The 26,513-nt window shown below is 49.9% G+C and overlaps 1 long non-coding RNA gene across 2 annotated transcripts in view; it reads right to left on the reverse strand.

Annotated features, from left to right (window-relative positions):
* Window positions 1-26,513, reverse strand: part of LOC138516651 (uncharacterized) — a 56,870-nt gene that overhangs the window by 17,065 nt on the left and 13,292 nt on the right. The window lies entirely within an intron of this gene.

Genomic DNA, 26,513 nt, shown 5'->3' on the forward strand with positions numbered 1-26,513 from the left:
AGTGAATCACACAGCGACGTTGGACTCCCATGAGCTGTGTGGGCAGTCTGTAGTCAATACTGTGTATACATTCCTAGTGCATATTGCTGTTGTGTTGTACACTGCATGTTGCATTGATGTGTAACTCATCATCTGTGTCTACCTCCCAATTTGCAGGTCCCTTCCTCATGTCTACACAAGGCCCTCTAGTCTGGAGATGGGGTCCATGTTGGCAGCAGTGCACCTACAACTCTACATGGCGCCAACACTGCACAGTTGGTAGTGGTGGGAGTGCAGGCATTTCCAGGTGGTGAGACTACTAATATATAACATTTGTGATGTCATGTTAATGGTAGTACCTGCTCAAGTTTGTTGTTGTTCCTGCATTACTGTGAGCATTTCAGGTGTTGCAAGTTTCAATTAGGGACACTCTACATTGTGACACTAGTGTCATGTTGTGGGGATTACTTTGTTTACCTGCAAATAGCATGACATGGCACGGTGTGTGGTGTGGCGGTGCTGGGGATGGGTTGGCTGACATGGCACTGTCCTCTTGTTGCATTTTGCAAGTGGGTATTAATTTTAGCTGCTTGAATGTGTTACTTCACAAAACTGCATTGGTGGTGTCTGTGTGGGTAGGGATGCACACATTGTGACACTTCCAGGTGAACAATCTCAGGCTGATATGGTTTTCACGGTTCATTCTCCAGACATTCAGAATCAGTGTCAGGTTGAGTCATCATTGATTGTCAGATGGAATGTGCCAGGGCAGTGTGCACTCCACAGGGGTGTGATTTCTATGTGAAGTAATTAGCCACTAGCTGTGTACGGGCTGCCTCCCCCGTGCCCTTTCCCCTCCCATGCGCAGCGGCTGTGCATGTGGTTGGGGATGTGGGGCCACCACCATGTCCACGGCCAGGCCCCGGCGTGTTGCAACGTTGTGCAGGACACATGCTGCCACTATGATCCTGCACACTACTGGGGGAGCGTACAACAGCTACCCGCCAGAACGGTCAAGGGAGCGAAAGCGTGACTTTAGCACTCCGAATGTGCGCTCCACTATGCCCCGGGTTGTAATGTGGGCTGTGTTATATCTTACCTGGGGTGGCGTGGTGGGGTTCCGAATTGGCGTCATCATGTGGGGGCTGAGAGGGTAGGCACTGTCCCCTATGGAGGTGGTTATTGGTATCATTGGTGGGGTTGTGACCTTGCTCAGTATCTGACATGCATGCATGTGCAGTGGCATTCATACTCACCAAGCAGCCATGTATCGCCATGCCGCCCAGCTTCTAGGTCCCGGCTTAGGGTGGACATTCGGTAAATGAAGCTGTCTTGGGTTGACCCGGGATAGTTGGCATATACTGAGGTGATGATTCCCTTGGCATTACATACTACCTGCACGTTGATGGAATGCCAGTGCTTGCGGTTCCTATAGATGTGCTCAGATGCCCTGGGGGGACGTAGAGCCACATGGGTGCAGTCGATGGCACCTAGCACTTTGGGGAATCGTGCCACAGCGTAAAAATCCAGGGCGGCAGCATGCCTTTCTGCAGGTGTTCTGGGCAGGTATATGTGCCTGTGGACTGATGGGCGTGCAGTGATGATGTTCAAGACCTGGTGTAGGCAGCGTGACTGGGTGGCCTGTGATACACCACCCACAATGGCACTTGTCCGCTGAAATGATCCAGTGGCTAAGAAGTGCAGTACATTGAGGACCTTCTCCAGGGGGCTGAGTGCTTGGGAGCACAGTGTGGGTGATGTGAGGTCATCCTCCCACTCACTCACCAGGTCCAGTATGATGTGTGGTGGAAACCTGTACCTCCCATGCACCTGGTCATCAGGCATCCCGAAAAGGCTGGTTCTGGGTGTGAATATTCTGGCCCTGACTATCCTCCTCCTCCTCCTTTGGTAGGCCACGCCCACTGCTGCTAGGAACGGTATGTTCATCCTGGGTCTGAGCTTGTTATTTTGTTAGCGCGCAAATTAATGCGTTGCGCGTGTTGTAGGCGAGCGTGTGACCCGCGCACCCCTGAAATCCAGTACCCAGTCCAATAGCGTGTGGAAATTCCAGCGCACCCCGGGATACAGGTGCGCTGACGTACTTGCGTGTGTAAGTGTCCGCGCACCCCTGATATACACGTACATAGGCCAATCGCGTGTACGCGCACTTTTGTCCAATTACACGCGATGAGACTCTGACGTGCTGTCCAATTACACGCGATGACACTCTGACGTGCAGTCTTTCCACGTGTGCTCTGTCATCACGTGCTGTGTGGGAAACACCCGTGCGGGTCACGTCACAGACGCGTTTACGCGCTGAGGGCCTTTGGTCCAATAGAATCGCGTATGCGTGCTGACGCGTTTACGCGCTGAGGGCCTTTGGTCCAATAGAAGGACGGACTCGGATCTGGACTGACATCGTGACTGCCATCAACGCGGAGGGGGTGGCAGTCCGGGACTTACAACATGTCAGGAAGCGCTGGGAGGACTACAGGTCCAGGACCCTGAACAAGGCCCGGCGCCTCTTGAAGGCAGCGGATGCCAAGAGGCGCCGGGGCCACTTGTCGGAAGAACAGATGGGGGTCCTGGAACGCATATCCCCAGCGCTCCACGTCCAGGTCCTAGAGAAGCAGACCCATCTGGAGTCGAGCGGTGAGTGTACATGTATCCTGATTGTGAGTAGTGCGTGTGGTGATTATTCGGTATTGTGCAGGTTGCACATCTGTTTGTATGGGGTCGAGTATGGGTGGGGGTGTACAGGGCCGTGGGGCTGACACATGCGAGGGCTGTAATGTGTGAGACATGGATGGTGCTTGTGTGTGTAGGCTTGCATGGCAAATGCAGTTGTGCGTGCACACATGTTTGTATGAATGTGTATGTAAGTAGACATGTCCGTGATGTCACGCATGTATGTTGTTTTCGGCTGCATGTATGAGCACTGTGTACATGTGCATGTGTGTGTATTTGACAAGGGTGCAACAGTGATGCAACATGGATGCATGTGACAGCGGTATGTGGAAGCCTGATTGGCAGATGTGACATGGATGGCCGTCTGAACAGTGCGACACTTGGCAGAGGTGTACACATGCATGCAAGTGTGGTGGTGTGTGTACATGTGTGGTGCACTTCCTGTGTTGCATGTGATGTCTGGCTCCCCTTTGGCTGCTGATGCTGTTGTATGTGTATGGATGGTGCTGGCAGTTGCGATATGGCTGTGGTATGGCTCATGTGTGCGAGTTGCAATGACATGTGTGTTGGGGATTGTGATGACATGTCTGAGGTTTGCCAATGCCACTCATGTGCAACTGTCATGTGTGTATGTGTCCATTGTACAGTGCCCTGATGCCTGTGTTTTGTTTCTCCCTGTCTGCAGCGTCAACTGATGAAGAGGGCGGAGAAGGTGCTGTGGAGCACAGCGGCGGGGATCCGACCGCCAGCCGGAGACGCAAGGCCCGGCTCCCCTCCCGTGTTGTCATCTCGTCGGGGAGTGAGGAGTCCGGTGCCGCATCCCAGGCCGCAGCTGCCGGGGGGAGGTCCAAGAGGCGGAGGTTGCAGTTGGACTCCTCGGCAGCAGAAGGGGCAGCTGGGACCCCACAGGGCCCAACAGGGGAAGATGGCACGGAGTCATCCAGGTTGGTGGGGGGGTTTGGTGGAGGAGGAGGCCGTGCAAGCACCAGAGACGGGGTCTGGAGGTGGGGATCCCACTGGTGCTAGTGGTGCAGTGCAGGACCAGGGACAGGAGGCAGCACAGGCCGCCGCGGAGGTGCCTGTGTGCAATCCTGTCCCCGATCCTGTCCCTGCATCATCTTGCACCAGCAGGGATGCCTACGTCCAGACCCGTTTTCAGGCAGGGGATGAGCTGACGTCAACTGGCCTTCCTCTGCCTGCGGACGTGGCCATCCAGGTCCGGGTTGAGCCTGTCCTGGCTGGCGTGGCGTTGCGTCAATGGGCCATGTGAGGTGACCTGCAGTCTTTTCATGGAGAGACTGCACGTCATCTCGAATGGCTCGTTGACCACGTCAAACTGCTGGGACAGGTCACCCAGGCCGGATTCCTCCGTCTGATGGGGCTTGCTCCGACCCCCTCCTCAACTGGACCCCCTACGCGCCAGTCGTCCTCTGTGCCATCTTCCCACCCATCAGTCACCTGGGTGCCCTGTGGAGCTGCCTCTGACGGTGCGGCCAGGCTGGTGGAGGAGGCATCCCTGCCACAGTCGGGAGTCGGAGGTCCAGCAGGGGTGGCCACATCAACAACTGCACCCCAGCCGGCGGAGGATGTGCAGGCAGCAGGAGGCAGTGCACGGGCAGAGGCAGTGCAGCAGCAGCAACATGGTGGGAGACATTAAGGCTCAGGGCTTTCAACATTGGAGGGGCAGGCATCGGCCGGAGGGCAGGGGGACCCAGGACAGAGAGTTTCTTCCGTGTGGCAGCGGTTGGGCCACGCCATAGGTGCGGAGCGGCGGCGGGCGGAAGAGGCGCGGCTCACAATGGTCAGGGCGGAGAACTCCATGCGGAGGGCACTGAGGCGGGCCGAGTGCCTCGAGGCAATCCGCAGGGGGTTGGAGGAGGACACGGCGTCGTCCCTGCGGACCCTCTGGGCCATGGAACTGGACCGCCTCCGGGACATCGAACAGGAGTTCGATGATGCCCTGGCCCGGGACACCACGGAGTGAGCCGCTGGACTTGCCCGCCGCCTTTGTATATAGTTCTTTAGTTTTAGGTTTCCTTTGTTTCTTATTATGATTTGGAGTCGACGGACACTGCTCCACTTTTTGTATATAGTTGATTTTTAGTTAGGTTTTTTAGTAGGTTTCCTTTGTTCAGTTGGGCTCATGGACCCTTGTTAGTTTTTAACATAGTTGTTTATTGCATAGAGATTTTTTTACATTTGACTTTGGACGACATTTTTTTGGATTCTGATTTGCAGTGTTTTTTTTTTAATACGGACATGCACCTTATTTTTTCTCATTCACATTGTAGTTTGTTTCCTTTCTTTAGCATTCTTTATTTTTTTCAATACAATTTTGTTTTCATACTTCACCGTGTGGTATCATCTAATTGGTTTCATGCATGTCATGTTGGGTGTTTTCCCATTCAATTGCAACCATTGTGTGTGACGGACATGGGTTCATTAGCTTCATGAACATTGGGGGTGTAACATGTAATTTACATTTCCATGTGGGTGAATGGGTTACTTGGTAGGGCTTTTTGGCTGTGGAGGCTGACCATTACGCACATGATTGGGGATTGTGAGGACCTGGTGGGGGCTGCCCATGGTGGCAGGGGGGTGGGGGTGGTGGGAGACATGAGTGGGGGCCTAGTGGAGGCTGCCCCTGCACTGCTGGGGGGTGGGGGTGGTGGGAGACATGAGTGGGGGCCTGGTGGGTGCTGCCCATGGTGGCAGGGGGTGGGGGTGGTGGGAGACATGAGTGTGGGCCTGGTGGAGGCTGCCCCTGCACTGCTGGGGGGTGGGGGTGGTGGGAGACATGGGTGGGGGCCTGGTGGAGGCTGCCCATGGTGGCAGGGGGGTGGGGGTGGTGGGAGACATGAGTGGGGGCCTGGTGGAGGCTGCCCCTGCACTGCTGGGGGGTGGGGGTGGTGGGAGACATGAGTGGGGACCTGGTGGGGGCTGCCCATGGTGGCTGGGGGGTGGGGGTGGTGGGAGACCTGAGTGGGGGCCTGGTGGAGGCTGCCCCTGCACTGCTGGGGGGTGGGGGTGGTGGGAGACATGAGTGGGGGCCTGGTGGAGGGTGCCCCACAATGCTGGGGGGTGGGGGTGCAGGGGTACATGAGTTGGACATGGGTGGGGGCCTGCTGGCAGGTGCCCCACGGTGCAGGGGGGTGGGGGTGGTGGGAAACATGAGTTGGACATGAGTGGGGGCCTGCTGGCAGGTGCCCCACAGTGCTGGGTGGTGGGGGTGGTGGCAGACATGCATTGTTGATCAGTAGTGCAAGGTGACATGTGGGTTGGCTGGGGGGCATGCCCATGGTGGATGGGCTGCCTGCGGGACATGAGCAGGGGTGCAGGGTACTCCCCCGTGGTGTGGGCTGCCTGCAGGGGCCGTGGAGGTTGTGGAGCGTACACCTGGGAGGACCCACACGGCCAATTCACGTGTAGTACTCCCCAGAACACCTGAAATACACATTCCCTGCTGAAATCGCGTGTGCAACTTCCCGCGCACCCCTGAAATACACGTACCCTGCTCGCACTGGGACAATCGCGTGTGGTACTTCCCGCGCACCCCTGAAATACACGTACCCTGATGGAATCGCGTGTGGAACTTCCCGCGCACCCCTGAAATGCACGTACCCTGATGGAATCGCGTGTGGAACTTCCCGCGCACCCCTGAAATGCACGTACCCTGCTGAAATCGCGTGTGGAACTTCCCGCGCACCCCTGAAATGCACGTACCCTGCTGAAATCGCGTGTGGAACTTCACGCGCACCCCTGAAATGCACGTACCCTGCTGAAATCGCGTGTGGAACTTCCCGCGCACCCCTGAAATACACGTACCCTGCTGAAATCGCGTGTGGAACTTCCCGCGCACCCCTGAAATACACGTACCCTGCTGAAATCGCGTGTGGAACTTCCCGCGCACCCCTGAAATACACGTACCCTGCTTGCACGGGGCCAGTCGCGTGTGGAACTTCCCGCGCACCCCTGCAATACACGTTCCCCGCTTGGCGTTTGCTGTTTGCCAGCCCGCTGAACTGGTCCAGGGTTAGCGCAGACCTTTGCGATGATTTAGCGATTTTGATGGCTTTTCCTTGCGCGAGGGCGTTCTTGGGGGCGTTACTGGCGCTGCTGCAGGGTCGCTGCGATTCTCTGCGCCACGGCTGGTTTGGAAGCCTAAAATCCATGAATACGCTGTGCACGGAAATCGGTTTTAGCGCACGTGCCTGGCGCAGTCAATCGCACGCGGACACTCTGCGCCAGCCGCTTGCGACACTTTTCTGCGAAATTCTATGGATTACCCTGTCAATCTCTCTACACCAACATTCCCCAGCGTGAAACCCTCAAAACAATTGAGGAAATCCTCTTAACACGCACAGACCAGGATCCAGTATCCACATCGTTAACACTCTGGTGTATAGAAGTTTCCCTAACCAGAAACTTTTTCGAATTCCAAGGGTTCTTTTACCAACAGACAGAAGGGACGGCTATGTGGGCCACTATGGCCCCCAGCTTAGCCAATTTGTATGTGTAATTTTTCAATAAGAAATACATCTACACGAACCATCCTTTCGACCAATATCTTTCATCCTGGGCATGTTATATCGATGATCTAATAATGGTATGGAAAGGAACGCAGGCACAAGCAGTCGAATTCCTTACATGGTTGAATCATCGGAATCGTCACCTTCAATTTACTATGACAATCAAAAAGGAAGAGATTGACTTCCTAGATCTTACTATCTTTCATCATGAAGGACATTTGCTAGTAAAACCTTATCACAAAAGCACAGATAAGAACTCCCTCTTTCATTACCACAGCCATCATGTCAAACATCTCAAAGATAACTTACCCTATGGGAGTTTTTAGGACTGAAATGAAACAGCAGTAGCAAAGAAGCATATGAGGAAGAGGCTGTGGCCCTAAAAAAACAAACTAAAAGAAAGGCAATACCCAACAAAAATAATAAGAAAAGCTTCAAAAAGGGCATTCAATAATAACCGAGAAGCATTATTGGTTGGAAGATAAGATTAAAAAACAAATGGATGACAGGATAGTATGTGTTAATACATTTACCAATCTCAGCCTCCCCATCACCAACATTGTCTGTAAACAATGGAAATTCTTTGATAACTCGTCTGCCAAACTTCAATGCCCACTGTTTACTTACAAAAAAATCCACCAACATAGGTAATCAAGTAAGGAGCAGCAAATTGAGAATGCCTACACCAGAACCTGAAAGTCTAACAAGAACTTGGTGGTTGGAGCAAGTTACTGGTCATTACCCGTCCGGACAATGTACTGTCTCTAAATTAACCTATAAATCCAAACAGATTGACATTGGATTGGCTAAACCTTGGAATCGATTTCCTTACATGGTTGAATCAACGGAATCGTCACCTCCAATTTACTATGACAATCAAAAAGGAAGGGATTGACTTCCTAGATCTTACTATCTTTCATCATGAAGGCCATTTGCTAGTAAAACCTTAACACAAAAGCACAGATAAGAACTCCCTCTTGCATTACCACAGCCATCACGTCAAACATCTCAAAAGCTAACTTACCCTTTGGGCATTTTTTATGGCGGTAGCAAAGAAGCAGATGAGGAAGAGGCTACGGCCCCAAAAAAAAATTTAAAGAAAGACAATACCCCAAAAAACTACTAAGTAAATCTTCAAAAAGGGCATTCAGTAATAACCGAGAAGCATTATTGTAGCAATAAGACCCGAGGCGGCAGGTCAATACCGCCCCAGGTAATGCGCCCAGGGTCCCTAGTTACAGGCCCTTAACTAGGCCTCAGGGGCATTACTGTGGGCGGTATTGGCCCGCCACTGAGGGACTTATAGCCATTTCTACCCCGTCCCGTTAGACCGGGGTGCTAATGGCATTTGCTATGTTTCAAAACAGAAAAAAAAAAAGTCTAATAAAATGGCTGCCGGGAAAGGGAAAACGTAGTCCGTTTTCCCTTTACATGGCGGCCATCGGGAGCGGACGCGCTGGGAACCGAAGTGTTCCCAGCGCGTTCGCTCCTGAGAAAAAGAAAAAAGAAGGTTAGTGGGGTTGGGAGGGCAGGGAGGGGATAGTTTGTAGGGGAGGGGGGCAGAGGAAAAATGAAACGTACCCGAGTCCCCGGAGGGGGACGAAGTTAGCCTCCAGCCTTGGGGAGGCTCGGAGTGGGGATTGCCCCGTTTCGAGTCTCCTCATTGGCTAAGGGACTGCCATGCCCCCCTTTGGGAACAAACGCAGGCACGTACGGAAGTATGTCCATGGAATTGTTACGTGGTATGGGGCGGAAATGAGCCAATCACGTTAGTGTATCCCGTGGACGCATGGACCGGCGGGTACTAATGGAAGATAAGATTAAAAAACCAATGGATGACTGGATAGTGTGTGTTAATAATACATTTACCAATCTCAACCTCACCATCACCAACATTGTCTGTAAACAACGGAAAATCTTTGAGAAAGCGTCTGCCAAACTTCAATGCCCACTGTTTGCTTGCAAAAAATCCATCACCATAGGTAATCGAGTAAGTAGCAGCAAATTGAGAATGCCTAGACCAGAACCTGAAAGTCTAACAAGAACTCTGGGGTTGGAGCAAATTACGGGTCATTACCCGTGCAGACAATGTACGGTCTGTAAATTAACCTCGAAATCCAAACAGATTGACATTGGATTAGCTAAACCTTGGAGACAAATATATTTTTCGAACTGTAATTCTGATCATGTCATTTACATGATCACATGCCCCTGTAAACTCAAATATATATGTAAAACCATCAGAATGGTAAAAACTCTTTATTGAGCATAGAAATTGCATCAAAAACAAAACTGCCCTTGAACAGATGGTGAAACACTTTATTAAGAAGAACCATAGCTCTGACGAATTTAAGTGGACAGTCCTTATGACATTGACAAATAATTTAAAGAAAAGGATCCTGCTGGAAAAAGAACAAAAATGTATTTTTCTTAACAGAAGCGACAAGATAGGCCTCAATGAGGCGATTAAGTGGCACAAAATCTGATTGCTGATCTTTGAAGGTGATATAACAATTATATACCGAGGACTAATATGGACATAAAGTTTAAATATGAGTTGTATTAATTAATATCTAATCCCTCAGCTTTTCTAACATAATGATAGGTTTTATACCAGCAGTGTTTTGCATTTAATGGATGAGTGTTACTACTTCAGACATATCCCTTTAAGCACGCCATGGTTATGTGGGTCGTAAACACCGTAAAAATAAAGAAAGGACTCATGCAGGGGTTTATATTCACCCAAGATGGCGCGCACAGTGTTTGATAGTTTACCGTGGCATTCACAAAGGAGATTTTTACTACAGAGACGGTACAACAGAGTTACAGCCAAAGACACATTAGATTTACACAACTGGAACTGTTCCAAACCAGGTAAGACATACATGCCAGCCGTGGACTGTTCACGTCTCACCATCTACTCACGCTCTCATCGAGAGTGTATGAATTGGCAGCTAGAGAGTTTATGGCTGCCTGTAATCCCCAATATACTAAGTCTGAATTTATTTTTCAGACAGCCGGATTTTAGACCAAAGCCAATTGGATCCTGACTCACACTGGGCATGCCAACATCGATAATATTTTAATCAATCAGCGGAATCATGCCTACATGGGACAATATGCCCACTAAAAACAAAATCCGATAAGATCGAGGTAAGCTTGTGTATCGTTATGAGCACAAGGATTATTCACATGTGTGAAAAGCGCACGTCAGCATGAAATCAGAGGAAAGGGCCTAAGCGTGTAAGGTACGTGACGTGCTGAATGTTGGGCGCGGCATCCAGGAGCAGAACTAGTGCGTAGGAGAGCATCACATGCTTGCCAAGTTATAGCAGACGGACGTGTGGACTTTGTTTCCATGCGATCTCTTCACTGCATGCAAGCCTCTTGTTTTGGTGGGGGATTGCCTCCGCACACACACGCGCGTGTACTTTTGAGGCTGACGGTGAGTTGCATACGCATTTTGCATTCTGTGAGTGCCCCTGTGTGTCGCGTAACCCTTATTTAACATCACTGTAGCTTACGTGTGCTTTGTGTATGTCGTTTTTGTGCTGCTGGGTGCCACAGCATACTGTGTTAGGTTTTTCCTTTATACGTGGGCTGCCGAGGGGTCGTGTACACATATTTTTCATATTTGGGGTGCCTGTGCATTACACAGCCCATTTATTTTTCCCCAGGGGTTACATTGAGCCTTGCTTGGGCACACTGGTACGTTGAACATCACGTACACTGCCCCCTCACTCAAATTGCCCAGGACAATCGATTGCTGCACCTCCCATTGCACTAATCCAGCAGTGTCATGACTGGGAGGACAACTAGTGGGAAGGTAGGCGAAGGTAGGCAGAGGTGGCGGAGGTGTCTCTGAGATGACCGGGCCCATTGAAGGGAGAGCTATGCTCCAGACCCAACAGGGTCAGGAAGCTGCAGGGGCAGCTGCAGCAACCACTAAACAGCCTCCGGGTCACCCAGCCAGGCCTGTAGTGCTCCCCACCCTGGTCCACGGAGACACAGGGGCAGATGCCATCCGTGCATCAAAGGGGAAGGGACATGCTATGCAGCGTCCTGTCACCGGCTCCCAGGGTCCAGATGCATCAGTGTCAACTACTGTACACACCCGCCAGGGTCAGGTAGCTGCAGGGGCAGCTGCAAACCTCACTACCCAGACTACGGGTCACCCAGCAAGGCCTGTAGTGCTCCCCACCCCGGTCCACAGAGACGCTGGGGCAGATGCTATCCGTGCTTCAAAGGGGAAGGGACATGCTGTTTAGCGTCCTGGCACCAGCACCGGCACCCAGGTAGAGCCACCTGCAAGGGCACCTACTGTCACACCATCAGTGTGTGATGTCACAGCCCAGGCCACCAGTGCTCCAGCCCCTACTGACCCAAGTGGTCCCAGCCACTCAGGGTCTCCACAACCTTGCAAGAAGGCAAAGCGTGCAGTAGGCAAACAGACTCAGTCCCAAGGCACGGCACAGGAGACCCACACATCGAGGAAAAAGAGCTTTAGTGATGAGGAACTCCAGATCCTCGTGGACTACATGCAGGAACATGAACACATGCTGGTGCGGGCAGGGAGCACACACACGCCTGCCCAGCGTATGGCCCACTGGCAGTGTGTCGCCTATCGTATTAGCGCCTTGAGCCATGAGAGGCGCTCAGCTTCTGAGGCAATGAAGCATTGGTATGACCGCCAATGCCGAGCCAAAGATAGGCTGAGTGCCAACTATGCCTCTACTCAGGTGTCTGGAAGTGGGTCACCACGAGAGGACGAAGATCTCACTCCACATGAGGAGATCATAGGTGCTATGATTGATGTGGAGCAGATCCAAGGCGTGGGAGACCTGCCAATTTATGAGAGTATGTCTGGTGAGTGGTGATGCGTGTGTGTCCAGGAAATGTGTATGTTGCTTGGATGAAGTGTAATGATTGTCTGGCAGTTCCGCCTACATTTACATGACTGCCATGAGTAAACCATGTCATGGTGGGCTGACATGTGCTTGTTGTACTGCAGACTGCATACGCACGATGTGCTGCACACCGTGACAACCCCATCACTACACCTGCTCACTCTTTCCATGTCACTTTCTGTCCAGCCTCTCTTGGACCTCTTCCTGCTCCAACCTGTGATGGCGGAAAGCCTGTGAGAATCTTCCATTCCACACTCGCCTTATCTTTGCACATCTCTGACGTCTCTAAGAGGTCACCCTGCTAGCTGCACCTCCTCAGGGGTATTCTTCCTTTCCTCTCCTTCCCCCAGCAGCTCACTGTCTCCAGATGACTGGTCATACCTATGGTGGGGTACTGCACCGGCCTCTACCAAGATTTCTGTGCCTCTACTCTCTTCCCTCTGGGACTAATCCAGACCTGGACTGTGGGGAATGTCCTTTTGTCTTGGGGCCAGGTGTTGTATCTCCACAGGACTGTGATGATGGCACTGGCTTCCAGTGGCTATGACCGTTCATTTCCAATCCCTGTGCATTGTCCACAGGCCCTTATGGGTCCTTGTGCCGCAGTTCCTTCAACTCCATCTTCCAAATTTGCTTCCTTCTCATGGTCTTTGATCATCACTTTCCTACTCCCTCAGGGTCAGTTACTTCGCAATTAGTTGGTGGTTAATGTCTATCTTTGACTGGTGCCTCCCTCTGGTACAGCCTCCCTGCCTCAATGGAACTGGAGGTGAGCCTTCTCCGGGTCTGGAGGCACTTCCGATGCTTCCTGATGTGTTGTGCTTTATCTCCTCCTCTCCCCTGCTGGAGTCCTGGATGACTGAGAGAATGCACTAGTCACCTGCCCACACTCTGATCTCTGACACAGGCCTCTGAGCCAACAGTTGTACCCATGCACTGCCTCCCTGCCATCCCCCACACTCGGTGTCGTTTACTGTATCCCTCCAACCCTCTACCAGCAATTGACACCGGTTGTCTGCACTTACACTTCCACCAGCCCGCCGCATTTTTATTGCGGATTATGTAGTTGTATTTTATTAGTATGCCATTCCCATGTACTGCACTGCCCACTCCCACTTCCAACCCCAGGTCTCACCTTCACCATGCCTATTCACTCGTGTGATGTCAATGTGACCTGGCCTCATGGGATGGGTGTGACTGGCTTCACTCTATTCCACCACCGCATCCTACACCTTGCGACACTTGTGTGTATTGAGTTTGTGATTTACATGTCATGTCAGGTCGCATCCATTGCCCATGGCTCTAGGACAGTAGTCAGCACGTTCCATCTCATGCAGTTTTACAGTTCAGGCATGGCTATGCTATGTGGCATATGTGTTTTTGCATCAGTGATGTTGGTGAATGAGCTATGCCAGTCAGATGCTCATGTGTGTAGCAGGTGCTATGCACCATGCACTACATGTTGTATTTTGCCCTTCCACACACGTCCATGGCTGCCTTTATGCTACCCTTCACTTGCATTGACACTGTGTACGTACATGAGTTTGTGACATGGCAGGTTGATGTGTTGCACAACGACATTGTGATGCCTATGTGTGTGTGGGCTATGCTATTTACATAGCTCTTCATGTATTTTTCTGTCCATGTGCAGGTGATGAGACACTGGATGCAGATGAGGAGGTGGAGTAGGAACAGGATACTGAGCCACGACCAACCACCAGTGGAGGATGTGGTGAGGTAGTCCATGAAGATCCACTGGTGCTACAGGCCACCCTGGCCCTGACTCAGTCTGAGTCTGCCTCCGAGGAAACCTTTGGCTCTGGTGGTGAAACAGATATGGATACCTCTGTGCTGTCGCAGGTGAGTGCATCGACTGTGGGTGCTGTTGTATCCCAAATGTCTGAAGGGGGGATGACCCCTCACAGGGCCAGTCAGTGTTGGCACGTCCATGTGTGGTGGTTACGGGTGCAGGGTCTCACTCCAAAGTATTGACTCCTGTTCCTGGGTCGGTTGATCAAGGGAGGGATGCAGTCCTGCAGCCACAGACAGCGCTATCACATCAAGGGCCAGGTTCCCTTGGCCCAGGCAGGCTTGGTGTCCGCCAACGTGGTGGCCGTGTGTTAGCTGGCGATACTGTGTGGGAGCATTCCATGTATGCTGTTGCACAACAACAGGCTGCTTCATATGAGATGTTTGCTCAGGGCATGGATAGGGTGGCCAATTCCATGTTACCCACAGCAAGACAGGTGGAGCACCAGGAGCAGGCATTGCGGTCCACACGTCGCTCACACAGGCTGAACATGGTGGCCAGCAACAGGAGCTGATGATCAGAACTGAGGGATCTGCACACAGCCATGGCTGCAGAGGATCAGGCCACAGGGAAGCCCTGAGGTTAGAGTATAGTCCCTCGGGACTACATTGACTGCACTCGAGTCAGCCAGCAGTAGACGGTCTGAACAGCAGATGCAACTGATGACTCGTACCATCACAGAGGAACTGGATGCATTCTGTGAGGTGTGGCATGGAGACCTCTGAGCCATTATGTTGCAGATGCAAACATCTCAGTCCTGCATGGCCACTGCCATCGAGGACCAGACCAGGGCTATACGTGGGGATCTTCCCTTACCACTACCACATTCTGACAGCAGCGACAGGTCTCCCGATCCATGCTAGCCGTGCGGCCCATTTACCCATGGAGGTTGTTTTTCTCTCTCAACATCCACACGTGTGGGTGCTGATGTGCACCCTGCACCTCCTCCCTCCTGGGTGCTCCCCCATGGGCATTTTTAAAAAAGAAACGTTTTGTCTATTGTGCATTTATGTGACAGTATGTTGCTTTGTGTGGCAGCCGAGGGCATCCACTGTAGATTCCAGCTGGACCCATGCAGGCTTGTCTCGTGTTGGTAGCTTCCTTATTTGGGCCCTAGGGTCTAGACACATATGCCACTCCTGCCTCCCCTTTCCATGGGCTTGCAAGGAGTGCAGTGTGTAAAAGTAACTTACACAGAGGCACTGGGCTTCCATTCTATCTGTGGGCAGTCTCAAGTCTGACCTGTGTATACACCCCTAGTGGGATTCATGATTGTTTGTCCAGTGCATGCTTAGCATCCCTTCTTGTTTGTACATTGAGATCCATCTGTTGTTCATGTTCCCTCTTCATGTATTGGCTTGACTATCTCCATTATTGTTAGTCTTCCTGCAGTATGCGCTTCCCTGCCACCTTTGGTTAGTAGTGCCACACGAATATACAAGAGTGCCATGTGCAAATCACAACACATTGAGGCACGTGTGCAATTATGTCTGGTCACGGTCATACAGATTCACTCATGAGTCCTGCGTTTCTGGTATGGTGGACTGACCAATTGCTGTTCCTGTGTACATTATTAGATTGATGAGTGAGTTATTTCTGAACTTGTTCCATTGATTGTTGAGCGCTTTGTGACAGTAGTGTTATGTGTTGGCCATTTATTTCTCAGTTTGGCCAACCAGGTGACATGAAGTATGGGAGGGTTTAGGTGACATACCGGCATTTAGACGTGTACTTTGGCATGGTGTTAGTGGCATACTCTTATCTTCCATGTGTTCCTTTTGTGCACACATGATTAAGATACTTTTAGTACTAAGGGATGCACACAATCAAGCACTTCCAAGGACACATTCTCAGGGTGTTACGGTTGGGACAGATGATTGTCCCTTTGTCATCATAGATTGTCACCTGGAATGTGCCAGTGCTGTGAGCACTCCGCAAGGGTTGGATTTTAGGTGCCCTTTCCCCTCCAATGCACAGACGCCGTGCATGTGGTTGGGGATGTGGGGGCACTGCCATGTCCACTGGTATGCCATGTTTTGTTGCAACGTCGTGCAGGACACATGCTGCCAAAATGATCCTGCACACTACTGGTGGTGCATATAGCAGCTCACCACCAGAGTGGCCAAGGGAGCGGAACTGTGACTTTAACACTCTGAATGTGCACTCCACTATGGCCCTAGTTGCAATATGAGCTGTGTTGTATCTTACCTGCGGTGGTGTTGTGGGGATCCGTATTGGCGTCTCCGTGTAAGTGCTCGAAGGGTAGGCACTGTCCCCTGTGGAGGCAAGATGGGTTGTCAGTGGTGTGGTTTTGTCTGTGTGAGACATGCATGCATTTGCAGGGCCATTTGTACTCACCAATGAGCCATGTGTTGCCATGCCTCCCAGCTTCCAGGGCCTGGTGTAGGGATGACATTCTGAATATGAAACCATCATGGGTGGACCCTGGATAGTTTGGATATACAGAGGTAATGATTCCCTTGGCATCACATACAACCTGCACGTTGATGGAATGCCAGTGCATGTGATTGCGATAGATGTGCTCTGTGGCCTTAGGTGGACATAGGGCCACATGGGTGTGTTAAGGATTTTAAAGGCACGGTACACTCCAGACCAGGACTCTTTCTACTGGCCGGGGATGGAGCGCACAATTAAAAGACTTATTTTATTTATTATGAATACAGTTTGAGAAGGCACCCATCCCGTCTCACACCCCCCTTAACAAATACCCCGGGTCGCAATGGACCATGAACCAGGCTGATGTGTAACAATATTTATTTATTTTTTAATTCCAATGAAAATCACACAAATTTAATATAGGAAGCAATCACCAGTGTGGTGATAATTACACTGTAAATTGATAGAATACACTTAGTTTGACCTTGTTACATAAGATATACAATGCACAATTGAATACAGGCAAGATTACTTTTCGGGAGGTATTTTCTGATATCACCACAGTTAATATTTCCCCCTGTAACATTCCCTCAAACCCCTGTTAACTGAATTGTGTGTTGGTAGAAAAGAGTAGCAAAGAGTCAGGTATACTAGGCAACAAACATAATGAAAATCCGACCTGGCACCTCTGAATGGGAGGTACAATCGGATTGAAAACCCTTGAAATTGAGCAAAATAGCACTCGGAATTACTGAATACTAGTTTTACATGTGCGGTTGAATGAATAAGGCAGTAATGAGTATGACAGTATCAAAGAAGTCAGAAAACTAGCAAACTACAATGCAATGTAGTAACACAGGGCATACAGTTCAGAGAATCAACTTTGGAAGGAAAACACAGTGCAGCAAAATCACACATGGAGAACTTGCATTTGATTCATTTCACGGGTTTAAAATGGCAAACTGGTTTGGAATTTGGGCTAAACAGGCAAAATCGGAATGTGATTTTGATGCTAAGGTACAAAGACACCTCACCGGTAGGATATGAAAGTGAAAGGGTAACTCTGAATGGATGACAGAATGGGCTTCTTAAACAGGGAAGGAAAAATCAGTTTTTAAAATGGAAGCAGTTCACGGGTAAAATCGAATTCCAAAGGAAAATGACCACTTCTACTAGAACTATATTTTCATGACTAGGTTATCAAAAAGAGAAACGCTGCCCATGAAAAGGGTTAAGCTGCAGTTTGAACTACCTCACGCCGTGTGTCTCTTTATGTGGGAATTAATTAATTTATTCCAAATAGTGCTAAGGATATATACAACAGACTGAAATAATTGGGAAGGAACAGCTCTAACACATGAAGATCACTATAGATTTTCCTAAGAACAGGGTACACAGAGGATTCTGACAATTTTAAGGATTTTGCTAGGGCAGTTACAAGATCTCTATGGGATTGGACCTAATACAAGGTAACACAGCAGGGGATGCAGTTTGTGGTTACTGGGGAAGGGAAATACTCACAACAGGTACTTGAATGGGGTAGCTTGGACAGCGAACTGGGTTTCTGGACAGCGAGGCAAGATCTGGTAACTGCGCAGTGGGCTCTCCTAGAGGGGACAGCTGGACCTAGTCTGATCACTGGAGACAGCGAGGTGCATCCGCTGGGCAACCAGGTAGTGGGGCAAAAGCCGGTCTGGTCACAGGATGCTCCCAAAAAGGGTACAACAGCTTTTCCCCCTTTCTCCCTCAATTATTTGGATTTTAATAGGGTTTTAATTCTGGATGAGAGGTTCAGCCTTGAATAGAGTCAGCTAGCTCTGGCATCGCTTCTGGAATCTGGAATCTTGCAGGATGAATATGGAAAGTCTGGATCTCTGGATGCACGGGAGCTGGAAAAGTCAGGAGAGTCCAGAGCTCCCTGTGCCTCCCCCTTATATAAGGAGCATGACATCAGAGGGTTTTACTATGGGGGCAGACTCAAGCTGGACATACCTCTTAAAATCGGATAGGTCAGCTGTGGTTGTCACCGCCTCCCTGTCAGCTGGTTGGACTCAGGGACATGACACCAGTTTTATGGTGTGTGCTTTATGATGTACATGGCCATACCACAGTTACTTTTGACAAAATCAGTTATGAAACAAAAATGCACCTTTTTACAATTGTTACGCTTTTGAAAATTATATAGGCAGATTCCATATATTTTACACAGAATATGCCATTCCAACTCCCTAGTTTGTATGATGTTGTTTAGCTCTTCTATTAATCTTTTGCAATTTTTGGTGGGAACCGTTTCCCCTAAAAATCTACACATTTTTAGATGTATACATATTATCACAGGGCATATTTTCATTAATTTTCAAATCTGTACCATGTATGCTTTTCCTAGAAATGACATTTTCCTCGCGTTTGTGTCCCCAACATGCTAGAAAAACCTAATTGTCTTATTTTAATGGCACAAACATGACATTTAAACGGTCATAATTTCACCTTAATATGTCGTTGGTTAGTGAAATAAATGACATGATCTGAACAGTCTCTGAAATCAAAAGGGCTGGCTTTGTTTTCCAAATATGGGCATTCCTTCCAACCCCCAGCCAAATGTCAGGCTTTGGTCAGTTTAGCCCTGTGTTGCCATGGATTCACCTTTGAAGTCCTTCTGTTTGAGTTGAGGGGAGGTGTCACCAGGAATTCACACCTGTGTGCCATGGCAGTCCATTGTCTCATGCTGGAGCACTGCTGCTTTGTCCGACGAGGGTGCTACATTCTCCACCTTGGCCCCTTTCATAGTTTCCAGGGGGCTGGTCCCCTTGGGGAAGGTGATTCTGCTCCCAGGGGAGGCAGGGCCCTTTGAAGCCAGGGAATGCCAAACCTGTTCTGCTAGCCTCACAGTAATTTTATTTATTATTCTTTCTTTAACCATAAAGCAAGTCTTTTGGGAATAAATATATATATATATTTTACAGCAAACCCCCCGTCACATTTCTATGCAAGCACAGGGCCTTAGTCTAACATTTCACTTTTTAAAAGGCATTTTCTTGTTTGGCAAAAGCACCCTTTTCCACATGGGTTCATTCTTCTTGGATGTAACTTTTAAAAATGCGGTTCTTTCTCGCATCTATATTCTGAACATTATTTATAGCCCTAGTTAATTTCTAATACACAAAAATCTGTCCAACACAAGGGTTCTCTAAAACTGACATCAAGCAAAAGGAGAGAGAGCTTTTCTTGAGGAGTTTGGAACGTGTTAGATTGTTACAAAAGTAAAATGTTTGCCGTGTGAACGGAAATGTAACTCCTGCTTTTCACAGACTTGATCAAATGAACACAATGTTCTTTCTACAGGGTTTATCTGATTTCATGGCATTCAAATGCAAGACACAGGTAGGGCTAGGTTGCAAAAAACTAATTTTGTGCTGTTTTTAAAACGAAATGTCACCAGGGCAAAGTCATCCGGAATGCATGTCAATGCTTGTCAGCAGCACATAACTTTTTGTCATTCAGGGGACTGAGGCCATGCCGGCCCGTTTTTGTTGGCAGTGTTGAAAGTGCCTCCCCACAAGTGCAAGAGTAGGTTTCCATGAAGGGCACAGCTTTGGGATGTTTTAAAATGAAATGAGGGCAATTGCAGTGCAGAGCCATTCTTCATTTACTTTCTTTTCTTTGAATGTAGAAAATAGGTGCAGCCATTTTTTCGGCAGCTGCTAAATGCAGTTTTATGATGCCAGGGAATAGTTGCTCAGTAAACACAGTGCCACCATGGTTTCTTGGTAACTGCTAAATGCAGTTTCGTTGTAGGGGGGTCTGCCTTAGGCCTTAAAATACCCCATAGGTGCAATCAATGGCACCAAGCATTTTATGGAAGTGCACCACCCCGTAAAAGTCCTGGACCACGGCCTGCCTTTCTGCAGGTGTTCTGTGCATGTACATGTACCTGCGGACTGAGGGGCGTGCAGTCATGATTGCAACACCTGGTGTAGACAGCATGATTGTGTGGCCTGTGAAATGCCACCGACTAAAGCAGTTGTCCGCTAAAATGACCTAGTGGCCAAAAAAATGCAGTACATTGAGCACCTTTTCCCAGAGGCTCAGTGCTTGGGAGCACAGGGTGGGTGATGTGAGGTCATCTTCCCACTCTGTGACCAGGTCTAATATGATATGAGGTGGAAACCTATACCTGCCATAGACCTGGTCATCAGGTATCCCAAAAAGGTTGGTCCTGGGTAGAAAAATGCATGCCCTGGCTATCCTCCTCCTCCTGCTGTGTCCCACGATCAATACTGCAAAAAAATGGTACATTCATCGTAGCTATATACGCGTGTTTGTTTTTCGCGCGCCCTTTTTATGCACTGTTTTTAGTGCACAGTGATACTTACGCCTGCTTTCGTGTGGCGGAAATGTTTCCGGATTAGCTTGTTTTTTCCATGCGCCGGTGAACCCTGTTCAATTCCAGGAATACGTGTTGTTAGCGCGCGTGTGGGCATTGCGAGTATTTTACTGTGTAATGGCCCCATTTACGCTTGTTCCCCATTCCATGTGTTCCGCCCCCTTTTTAGGTGACTGCGCAAGACGGTAGGCGCCTTCACTGGGCGTCTCGCGCAAGGTGTTCATGGTGTTGCAGTGACGTGTTGGACCCACAGGGATTCGGCGAAAGTCACATGTAAGCCCCGCGCATTGTGTTCCATGAATCGGTCCATGAATCGGCGAACGGGTGCTTGCGTGCGTTTTGCACGCAAGAGCCCCTTTTTCTGCGCAATTTTATTCCCTGAATTGGGCCCAAGGTCTGGTAGGAAGAAGTTAAAAAAGGATATCCTGGTCTCCAACCCAGGCCTCCCTATCGCTGATACCTACACCAGCACTTCTTCCAGACAGACCCTCACCGACATCCTCCTAACGTTCCTTCGCCAGACCTATGGACTATACATATGGTCTCTGTGCCCTCTCCCTACTCCTCCTCTCCCATTAATGGTGGCACCCGGTGGGAGGCCCTCCTTGCTTTCTTCCACTCCTCTAAGGTCATCATCAATGCATACCTCAATGGCACCGTCCTCCTCCTCCTCGTTGATAGGCGCTTACCCCGTATTTCTTTTCCTCTCCTGCTATCTCCACTATCCCTTCTTTCCTTTATTCGGCTCCCTTGCTTCCACCCTCTCCCACTATTCTGGAACCCTCTTCCTCCCCCTCGGCTACCTTGCCCTCTACGCCTACCTCCTCTACCCTCCTTCAGGCTCTTTCTACACCTCTGCAGGGAGTACCTCTGATTAGTACCCCTCCCCGGAAGTCTTTCTTGGATGGCAACCTTCTCCACCTCGTCACTCTTAACTCTCGCTCAGCCGTCTAACAATCCTCTGACATCTGCTGTCTCCTGGAAGAACTAGACCTTGATATCCTCGGTCTCATTGAGACATGGCTCTGTCACAAGGTTTGACACTCTCCTTCCTGATGGCTACAAGATCCACTCTGCGCCCAGCCCCAACCATTCCAGTGGGGGTGTAGCCTGGATCTTCCCAGAGTGGATTCATGCCTCTATCATTCCTATGCAGACCTACTCCTCTTTTGAATGCCTGGTCTGTAGGCTTTCTCTCTCCCCTGGACACTGTCTCACTGTGGCCAATATCTACCAGCCACCTGGTCAGATCTCCCCCTTCCTCTCCGAGTGGGAGGACCTCTCTTCATCCCTCCTGGCCTCCACCACTTAACTCATCCTCCTTGGAGACTTCAACATCCACCTGGATGCTCGCTGTCCCACCACAGAACTCTTTTGTGACCTCTGCGATTCTCTCTCTCTCTCTCTCTCCATTCTCCCCTCTGGCCCGACTCTGTTCTGATCTCCTCAGACCTTCCTCTCTCTAACCCTCTCACCAATCTTCTCTCCTGGAGTGACCACTTTCTCCTCTTCTCTCCTCACATCTCTCTATCGCTACCCCTCAGGCCAAACCTGCCCCCACACTGCCACCCACCTCCTCAGGCATTCAGCCTATGAAGCATGTGTCAGTTGAGGCTTCGCTGCATCGTTCTCTCCCCCTCCTGCACTTCTGGCCGACTCACATCCTGACACAGCCCTTTCCATGCTCCACTCTGCTATCTCTGATACTTTCAATGTACTTGCCCCTGTTATGAGGATCCGCATGAAGCCTAAAATCAAGTGGAACTCCGGGTACGACTCAGACTGCAACACCCTTAATCGCAAGTGTAGGGTGGCTGAGAGGAAATGGTTGACATCTTGTTCATCCTCTGACAAACTGGCCTGCCGCCTGCTCCAAAGGCAATACTGACTCTCTGTCCTCACTAAGAAGAGAGCACACATTCAAACCTGCGTTTCTGCGCCAGCTAACAATTCGGCCTAACTCTTAAAACCTCCAAGGAGATGGCCTATCCTGCCGCAGTGTCTACCTCTCCTGTCCCTTCCCAGGCCCTCTGTGCGGCCCTGGCTTCTCACTTCATCTCTAAAACGCAGGACATCATGTCCACCCTCTCAGATTCTCCGGATTTTTCTTCTAGTCTCTCCTCTTCCTCCACCCCTTGTGGCCATCCCCCCTCCCTTCTCTGCCTTCCCTCTCTTCTCCCCTGACGAGGTCTCTAGAGAAGTATAATCTATGAAAACCTCATCAAAAAAGGTTTTTGCCTTTTCTTCCAAAAGCATCAAGGACCACATTGAAACCCTTGCTCCAGCTCTGGCTGACTTTTGCAACCACTCTTTCGCCTTCGAGACCTTCCACTATCCCCTGAAGCACTCTCTTCTCAAGAAATCCTCAGTTAATCCTCCCTTCGGGCTAACTATCGTCCGAGCTCTATCACTCCTTCCCTGGGCAAACTCTTGTAAAAGCTGACCATCTCCCAGCTTAATCTTCACAATGAATATGTTGGTTGTCTCCATGACCATCAGTCTGGCTTCAGAGCAGCCAGAAGCATGGAAACTGCTGTACTGAACATCCGTGAAGACCTGCTCTCTAACCTTGATTCTAATCTCCCTTCTGTCCTCATCCTACTTGATCTCTCTTCTGCCTTTGACACAGTCAACCCTGCCATACTCAAGTAAAAATAAGGGCGCCTGGCGGAGTCCTGATATACCCAGGGGGGCACATATATAATAATCAAAAATAATCAGGATGCGAGATCCTACAAATCATCAGGCTATGGTTCTGAACAGAAGAGTTTATTTCAGAAAACCACAAGTGTTATAGTTCAATTAATTTACATAGCTTTCGATAAGCACGAAAGGCTCAAAAGGAACGGACAATAGTGATTGAGTTTGGTGGAAATACAGATTGAGTATTTACCTCTTTTGTGTTGAGGTACAGAGCTCCACCTAGTTGCTTTTTTACAGAAGAATTGATTAGCCCGCCTCACAAATATAGTGCCATTACTCAGCTGGTTTAATGTATGTGAATAAGGTACCTTAGTTTGTGTCGTGTCTTGGTTGAAATGAGAGTATCATCGTTTTGTGAGATCCTTTTTCATTTTCTGGAGTTAGGTCTTGCTGGTGTGGTTGGATGGTGAGAGGATACTGGTATAACCTAGCGGACTCCTCGGTGGGGTTGGAGCCGATGGGTATTACATAGGAGAGGCTCTCAGCGGAGTGGGGTTACTGGCGGGGTCCAATGGTGATGGGGCACAGGCATTACCTAGAGGCGCTCCCCAGGTGTGATCTCACTTGTACTATCAGATGGTGCAGAGGCACTGTAATTACCTAGAGGTGCTGGGGTGCCCCTCCTATACAGCAAAGCATTTGTCAACCATTTCTCCATCTACCTGTCGCCTTTCCTGTACCTCATCTCAGGTTGCCTGTTCTCCTCCCCCATCCCTCTGCTGGTCTCTGCCTACGGTATTTACCCTCTGTACCTACCTCTCACGTCTCCCCAGTCCCCTAATGTGCTATTTCTCTCTGCCTCTACTTCCAGTTCAGTCTATCGCCCTAGCCAGCTCTTCCACTCACCCCTCCTTTCCCCTTGCATCTGTGCGCGCTTTATCCCTTGGTGCCTCTGACCATCTCAACATCTCTGTCCCATCACTCTAGACCTATCTCTCCTTCTCTGCAGCCCTCTCAGACTACTTTCTCCCCATTACGCTTTAATTCTAGTTCCAACTACCGTCCTACTTTTATTCCACGTTCCACTTCTTTCCATCTGTCTTTCTTATTTTATCCTGCATGGCTGTCATGTATTCCCCACTGTGCTCTCATTTTCCTGACCCTTTTATTTTGTTATGTTTCAACCCCCCCCCCCACCTCCGCTCTCTCATGCCTCTCCTCCCTCATTTCGCTGGCAGGTGTACAAGGAGACGCATACATATTTCATGGCAAATACATTGTTGTTCCATCTTGTGAAGAAAAGCAAGGTAAATATCATAATCTGTCTCTGCCTTATATATAATATATGATAAATGAGTTCCCCCATCACTCAAGATGCAAATTTAGGGTACCGCCTGGACCCGGGTGAGGTTGGTGTTGCGTCTGCGCACCCTGACCTCGGACCCAGAGCTGAGCACTGCTACCTGGACCACAAGACCTTCCAATCGCACTCTCCCGTCGGCCTAGGGTATATCACAGGGGCAGGATTTTACACACAGACACACAAAAAAGCGCAGGGGTCCAAACTTGCACTCAGACTTCAGATGTTCACAGACTCCACACTCGGTGCATTGGCTCACATCCCACACTCACGCATGAATGTCAAAATGCCCAATTCCATTTTTTAAATGGCAGTCCTGTTCCATTTTTAGTTTGGGCCATTAGGTGACCTTTAGCAGACAGTTTCAAAGAAGGAAAAGGGATGCACTCTGGATACTGACAGGAGGGTAGTCGTATGGTTAATAACCACAAACGTTTGTTAAACTTTTGTGGCTTAAGCACAATGGTGGAAAAGGGTCTTGATTTTAGGGGCCTTCTGGGAAGGACCAGGAGGACAAAACCACAATGTACCTTTTGCTGTAGGTGTTCTTGGTGCTCAACAGGGTCGAGTTGGCTTCTGGGCACTTTGCAGGCTTCTGCGACAGAGTTGAAGCTAGATGAACGGCTGCAGGGGCAGATCAGGGTCAGGAATCATCTCAGTGCTGATCGATGGTTCTGAAGCACTGGTCGAGACGTCTCGGATGTCTGAAAGCGACTGCAGCGTGACAACGGTCAGCATTGAAGTCGGTTGCGGATCGAGGGACTCGACCGGCTTGAAAATGTCCTTTAAGGCAGACAGCAGTAGATGCTCGTCGAGGCACTTCTGCCTGCTTCTTCAAGGGGCTCTAGTCATCCTTTAAGGCGGACCGCCCACGACTGTGGAGTGTGTTGCAGGTAGCTGCCTTGCCCTTGGTTTTAGATTCAGAGACCTTCTGGTACTCCTTATCCAGGAAGCTTGCTGCAGAGCATAGCAGGGCACGCTGTGTGCAGGATGGGTACTGGTTCTGCAGTAGCTGGAGGGTCCTCTGAGCTCTGTTTCTCTCTCTGTTACCTGGGAAATGTTTAGGGGAGGGCTCCTGCTTCCCTCTTTGGATATCCTGGCCTTCCTTCACTCGTTGAAGATGTAAAGCAGACTGTACCTTCAACAAGGGCCCAAGTTTGAGTTATTCTTTCTTACTTCTTGTGAAGTCTTCAGATGATCTGCCAAAAGAGGGGCTCGGCCCTCTTTCAAAGCCAAGTAGGCCACAGTGATTGGTGTATTCACCTTAGTGAACCAACTCTGGGGGCCCTACCAAAAATCTCCTGCGTGCGTTTGGTCATAACCAGAGTTCTTTGTAACAGGAAAGGTAAAAACAGGAACAATGTGTGCCCCAGAACTCAAATGGGTGAGCCCTTCTCTCAACAGAAAGAGCTCTGGTCTCACTCCATTGTGCTACTAAGTCCCAACGATCTTCCTGTCTGTTGCATTCAAAGAGTCTCTCTGGTTAATGGTCCACCCTGTGTGGCCCCTGCTAAAGCGGCAGGTCTCCCTTGTAGATGCAGCAAGACCAGACTTTCCGGCTCCTGCAAACCACATTCTCACACCTTATGAATGGGGTCCCCCTAGCCGGGTGGCCTACTGTAAACAACAGACTGAGACATAGCTCACTGCCATCGATTCTGAGAGGCGGAGGCTGACCTCAGGTTGACGCAGTTGGATATGAAAGGTTGTTGGATTGCCACCTGTGCAGCCAGGCCCTGTGTGGGCCTGTTTGAAATACCCCATGTTGGTATGATGATCACTGCCACCAGCTGCAGGGCCTACCAAAAGAGCAGGG

Source organism: Ambystoma mexicanum, chromosome 6q (assembly GCF_040938575.1).
Source record: "Ambystoma mexicanum isolate Mex_15411 chromosome 6q, UKY_AmexF1_1, whole genome shotgun sequence".
Classification (NCBI taxonomy): Eukaryota; Metazoa; Chordata; class Amphibia; order Caudata; family Ambystomatidae; genus Ambystoma; species Ambystoma mexicanum.